The 5,960-nt window shown below is 37.2% G+C and overlaps 1 pseudogene; it reads left to right on the top strand.

The window, feature by feature from the left end:
• Nucleotides 1-4,020: 4,020 nt before the first annotated feature.
• On the top strand, nucleotides 4,021-4,866 carry LOC100962456 (annotated as a pseudogene).
• The last annotated feature ends 1,094 nt before the right edge of the window (nucleotides 4,867-5,960 follow it).

Raw genomic sequence — 5,960 nt, 5'->3', positions numbered from 1 at the left:
TATTGTACTGAATGGAGTAAAACTGAAAGCTTTTCCACTTAGAATTGGAACCAGACAAGATTGTCCTCTATCACCACTACTATTCAACATAGTGCTGAAAGTTTCAGCCAATACAATCAGGCAAGAGAAGGAAATACCCCATTCAAATGGGGGTAGAGGAGGTCAAATTATCCCTCATTGTGGACAATATGATCTTATTCTTAGAGAACCCCAAAGATTCAACACATGACTTCTAGAAGTGACAAAAAAATACAGTCATGTCTTAGGATATAAAATCAGTGTTCACAAATAAGTAGCCTTTGTATATGCCAATAACAGCCAAGATGAGAAGCTAATCAATAACACAATTCACTGCACAGTAGCCCTCCCAAGATAAAATACCTAGAAATATCCCTAACAAAATATGCAAAGGATGCCTACAAAGAACGTTATGAAACCATAAGAAAGAAAAAGCAAAAGATACTAACAAATTAAAGTACACATCATGCTCATGGCTGGGGAGAATTAACATGTCAAAATGTCTACACTTCTTAAAGTAATCCAGAGAATCAATAAAATCCCCACTAAAATACCATCATCCTATTTCTGGATTTGGAAAAAATAATGATTCTCCATTTTGTATGGAACCAGAAAAACTCCATATAGCCAAGGCAATTCTTAGTAATAAAAACAAAGCTGACAGTATCACTCTACCAGATTTTCAGATATACTACAAGGGCACAGTCATCAAAACAGAATGGTATTGAAACAAAAACAGGGACAGTGACATTTGGATCTGAATAGAAAACCATAAGATGAAACTAACGTCTTGCACCCATCTTATATTTCATAAACCTAACAAGAACTTTACCTGGGGAAAAGAACCCCTATTTAACAAATGGTGAGTGAGAACTGGATAGCCACATGTAAAAGGCTGATAGTGGACCCAGACCTCTCACCACATACAAATGTTGACTCAAGATGGACAAAATAATAAAATCTAAGGCATGAAACCAAAAAGTCCTCAGAGAAAATGTAGAGAAAACACTTGAAGATATTGGCCTAGGGAAAGATTTTTATGAAGAAGACATCTGAGTAATTGCAACAACAATAGTAAACAAATGAAACATAATTAAATTGACAAACATTTGTACAGCTAAGGAAACAACAACAAAAGCAAATAGACAACCTTCAGAATGGAAAAAAGATATTTGCATTTTATGAATTCAACAAAAGATTGATAACTAGCATCTGCAGAGAACTCAGATTAATCAACAAAAAAGACCCAATAATCCCATATATCACTGGGCAATAGACATAAATAGAACCTCCTCTGAAGAAGACAGATGAATGGCTAACAAACATAGGAAAAAATGCTCATCGTCTCTAATCATCAGAGAAATGCAAATAAAAACTACCCTGAGATATCACCTAACCCCAGAGAGCATGTCCCACCTCACAATGTCTCAAAACTACAGATGCTGGCGTGGATGTGGAGAGAAGAGAACACTTTTTACATTGCTGGTGGCACTACAATGTAATAAAACTTTTGGAAAGCAGTATGGAGAATCCTCAAAGAACTCAAATTAGACCTCCCATTTGAGCCTGCAATCTCATTACTCGGCATCTACCCAGAAGAAAAAAAAATTCTTTTCTCTAATGACATTTTCACTAGACTGTTTATCACAGCTCAATTTACAGTCGCCAAAACATGGAAACAGCCTAAATGCCCATCAACCCAGGAATGGATTAACAGCTGTGGCATATGTATCAGGGAATACTATTCAGTCATTAAAAAGATGGAAACTTTACATCTTTTGTATTAACCTGGATAAAGGTGGCATACATTCTTAGTATAGAATGACAAGAATGGAGAAGTAAGAATCCACCGCACTCAATTCTAATATGAAGGCAAAAGATGAACTAATAAAAGGGGTATTATAGGAGAATGAAAGAGTCAAGAGAGGGGAGGAAGGAAGGGATGGGGTCAAAGTGCATGAAACACCTCTTGTGGGCAGTGCACAATTATAAGAGGAATGTTATCTAACAAAGGCAATCAGTATAACCTAATTTTTTGTATCCTCAGTGAATCCCAAAGAATAAAACATATTTAAAAAATCAAACATATACCAAAGTTTTACAAAGAAAAACAATTCAAGGTTTATAATTTTGATATTTAAGAGGACAGAATTGAGAATTTTATTTAAGAGAATAAAATGGATTAAAAAACAAAATGCACACTGATAATACTAATGGCTAAAATTCACTAGGAACATGTTAGTTATTAATACTTATGTATCCAATAATGCAGCAAAAATATAATTTTGTAGAGCAACAGTTACAGAAGGAGAATTATGAAAAATCATATTACTACCGAAGCTGTTAAATTTGAGGCCTAAAGGGAAAAACAGATTAAAATTGTGAAATTACATGAGAATAATGACAATGAAAACAAAACAGATCAGAATAGACCACTACAGCAGTGATCAGAAAATATTTTAGGCATCAAATACTTATACTAGTAAAAATAAAAATTAATGAATTAAACATTAAATTCAGAAAGTCACAACATAATCTAAAAGTATGGAGGCAAAAAAATCTAGCTAGAAGTGGAAGTAGAAATAGATGGATTAGAAAACATAATTACAGTGAAATTTTACTTATGAGGATGTTCTCTAGATCCTTCCTATGAAGTCTCCATCTTACTTTACAGCTGAATGTAAGGGTATATGGGATATCTCCTGGGTGCCGGGCTCAGTTACAACTTGGACTTTACCTAACAAATGCAAATGGTGTAACCCAATTGTATATTTTTTTCTTATATTAATCTTAAATTAAGAAAAAAAAAACAGTGAAATTCATATATAATCCAGTGAAACTAAAAGTCACTGGATAAGTTAATCAAAAAGTGAGAAAGACAAATGCATGAAGTTTAAAATGACATGGGTGACCTAGTCTTCAATACAAAGAAAATTTCAACTCTTCTAAGGGCAAAGTTTGCAGAATTCTATTCAAATATATTTGAACCCAGATGCAATTAATAATTTTCTCAGGAAACACAATTTACCCACATTGGCCCTAGGAGAGGCAAAAAGTCTATGGAGACATTCACATACAACACATACTGAATTTGGATAAATAATTCTTATATAAAGTAACTATAGGTGGAAGGCCTATAAGTAAGCCTTTAAACAGTCCCATTTTGTGAGAGCAAGTTTGAAGTCTTTTGTGAGTTAGAATGTTGAGAGTCCTGGATATTAATTCCCTATGTGGCTCAGGACCTAATCATGTAGAAATGATTTAGGGCCGAGTTGGGGGTGGGGGCGGCACAGGCCTGCAGGCAGGTACCTGTGTATCTCAGGAATTTCCAGACTACTCCCTAAGATGGATGACTGCCTCCAGATGGTCTGTTGAAGGTCAAGTATTCAATCAGCTTATTCCCCCCAGAACTTTGTTTTATGGTTTTGTTTTTACTTTAAGGCTTGAGAATGACTTTAGATAAGGCTAGTGGAAAGGCCATCTGTTAATTAACAGACTCCTTGGTGTGAGGCCCTGCTGGGCCTGTGTCAGGAGGTTTCAGTCACTTGTTTATTGATTAATTGTGTGTACGTGCAGTATGGTCTATATAAGCTTTGGTAAAATAAGGAACTTTGGTGGATGCCAGAGCAAGCTTCTAGTCTTCCTTATTTGAAATACAATTTCACTGGCGGGCTTATCTCTGCTGCACTGCATCACGCACCCTTTCATGCAACAGTAGCAACTGAAGGTTGGTACGCAGGGCCCAGCTGTCTCAGGGCCTTGGTAGTGGTGTATGGTAATTAGTCGCTAAATGGCAGTGCCTGCGGCAGTTAGGCGATTAGGCGGTTAGGGGGTTAGAGGGAAGCCTAGCCATTGAGGGGACCACTCTCCAGCAGCGGTGGAAGCCAGGGTGTCTGTTCAGTCTGGGCGCCAGCAAGAGGTGGTGGCACTGACCGAGTGGGTGGGAGTTGAGGGCTGAGAACATTTGAGCCAGGACCAGATTCCCAGGTGCCCTCTCTGCCCAGAGAAATGAGCCATCAGACTGCCAAGGCACTACCTGTTGGTCCCTCACAGTGTCCACCATCCTAGAGGGTGCCTTCCCTGCCTGACACAACTGCATCCAACAGTGACTTGGCAAGTCTTTTTGAATATCCAGTCTGCTTTGACTATGTGTTACCATCCATCCCTCAATGTCAGCGTGCTCATCTTGTTTGTATCAACTATCACCAAAAGCTGACTTCTTGTCCAACTTGCTGGGGCCCATTGGGATCCATTCTCAACTTGGCTATAGAGAAAGTGGCAAATTCAGTACTTTTTCCTTGTAAATATGCCTCTTCTGGGTGTGGAATAACTCTACTGCCCATGTAAAAAGCAGACCACGAAGAGCTCGGAGTTTAGGCCTTATTCCTGTTTAGGCCCTGATGTTAACTGTCTATGGCAAGGCTCTTTGGACGTTGTCATCCTCCATCTGATGCATAAGCATAAGTCCCTTACAGCACTACAGTTTTCCTTGCTGTGAACATTAATGTTCCTGGTGCTTTTGACTGGGTGATGATGCAGTCCTGTTTTGGCTTTCGCTTCATGGTGGTCTTGGAGAAACAGAAAAACTACTATGGTCAAGAGCAGTTCTTTGCAATTCTACAGCATATAGGAACACCCCAGGAAGCAGAAAATTTTACTTACCAACTTGAGCTAAATGGTCATAGACTGCGATTAACTTGGGAAGCAACTCCTCAGTCTATTGTGGAGGGAATTTCCATAGCCATTATGAAAAGTGACTGCCTTGTTTTTGACACCATCCTTGCACAGATTTTTGCAGAAAATGGTAATTTAGGCATCAACGTTAACTATTGCCAAGTGTTGAAATGACATTAAGACTTTTTCTGGCTAGCGTTTAGCACTATCACATTCAATTTCACAGAAAATAAGGCACCTCTCTGCCTGCCAACCTGAAACTCCTTTTGTAGGTAGAAGGTAAATACATGAAAGTAAATAAAAGAAAGGCTGTAAAATACAGGAAGCAGTTTCATGTAGTAACACTAATATATCTAAAAATGAGTCCACAGTAAACCACTGAAATTTTATATATGCACACACAAGGTTTGCATCTTTTGTATTAAAAAAGGAAGCATTGTAAAATAATTCTGAGTTTTGTTCTTGTTGTAGATTATGTTGCTGAAAAATGCTGTTTTTTGTGTATGTGTGCATGTGTGCATGTGAAGGTGTGTGAGCATGTGTGTGTGGGTGAAAGTGTGTGTGAGCATGTGCATGTGTGTGTGTTTTTTTTTTTTCCTCATGAACAGACAAGCCATATTGAGTGTTCTTGGATGCCCACTTTTCCCCTTTGTGAGTCATCACATAGCATAGTGCTGCTGCTGTGTGTGTATGTGCCAATTATTATTCTAGTTTTTCATTAAATAAATTTGACTTTCTTTTCTGTAATTCAGGTTTTTCCTCACTTTTTTGGTACCGTTTTAAAGTTATCATCTTTTGATATGCGTAGTTGTTTATGGTAAAGTTTATACTGTGTTTGATACACATTTTCTCTCACCCTTCATTAATCAGTTCATTAGAAATATTTTAAATTCAGCTATTTGGGGAATTTCCAGAAGGGAAAAGTGACATTGGAAATATTGTCAAAAGTTATTTAGGGGCAGTGCTGTGGCTGAAAGGAGTTGGGCACCAGCCCCATATGCCAGAGTGGCAGGTTAAAAAAAAAAAACTGCAAAAAAAATGTTATTTAAAGCAGTTCTCAGATGGTCTCACTCTTTCTGTTCTACAATTGAGGCATACCTTCAAACTTAATCTTTAATAGGTTAGAAAATAAATTGATTTCTGAAATATTGAAAAAAAATAGGCATTTTTTCTCTTTTTTCAAATATCTTGGACAAATAACATGTTTAAAATTTGTTCTTATATTTATTGATTTTGCAAAAATGACACTGTCATGCACAGTATTTGTA

Source organism: Otolemur garnettii, unplaced genomic scaffold, assembly GCF_000181295.1.
Source record: "Otolemur garnettii isolate 467f Iridium unplaced genomic scaffold, OtoGar3 scaffold00308, whole genome shotgun sequence".
Classification (NCBI taxonomy): domain Eukaryota; kingdom Metazoa; phylum Chordata; class Mammalia; order Primates; family Galagidae; genus Otolemur; species Otolemur garnettii.
The sequence above is the reverse complement of the archived record's forward strand: the minus strand, read 5'-3'. Positions and strand labels throughout refer to the sequence as shown.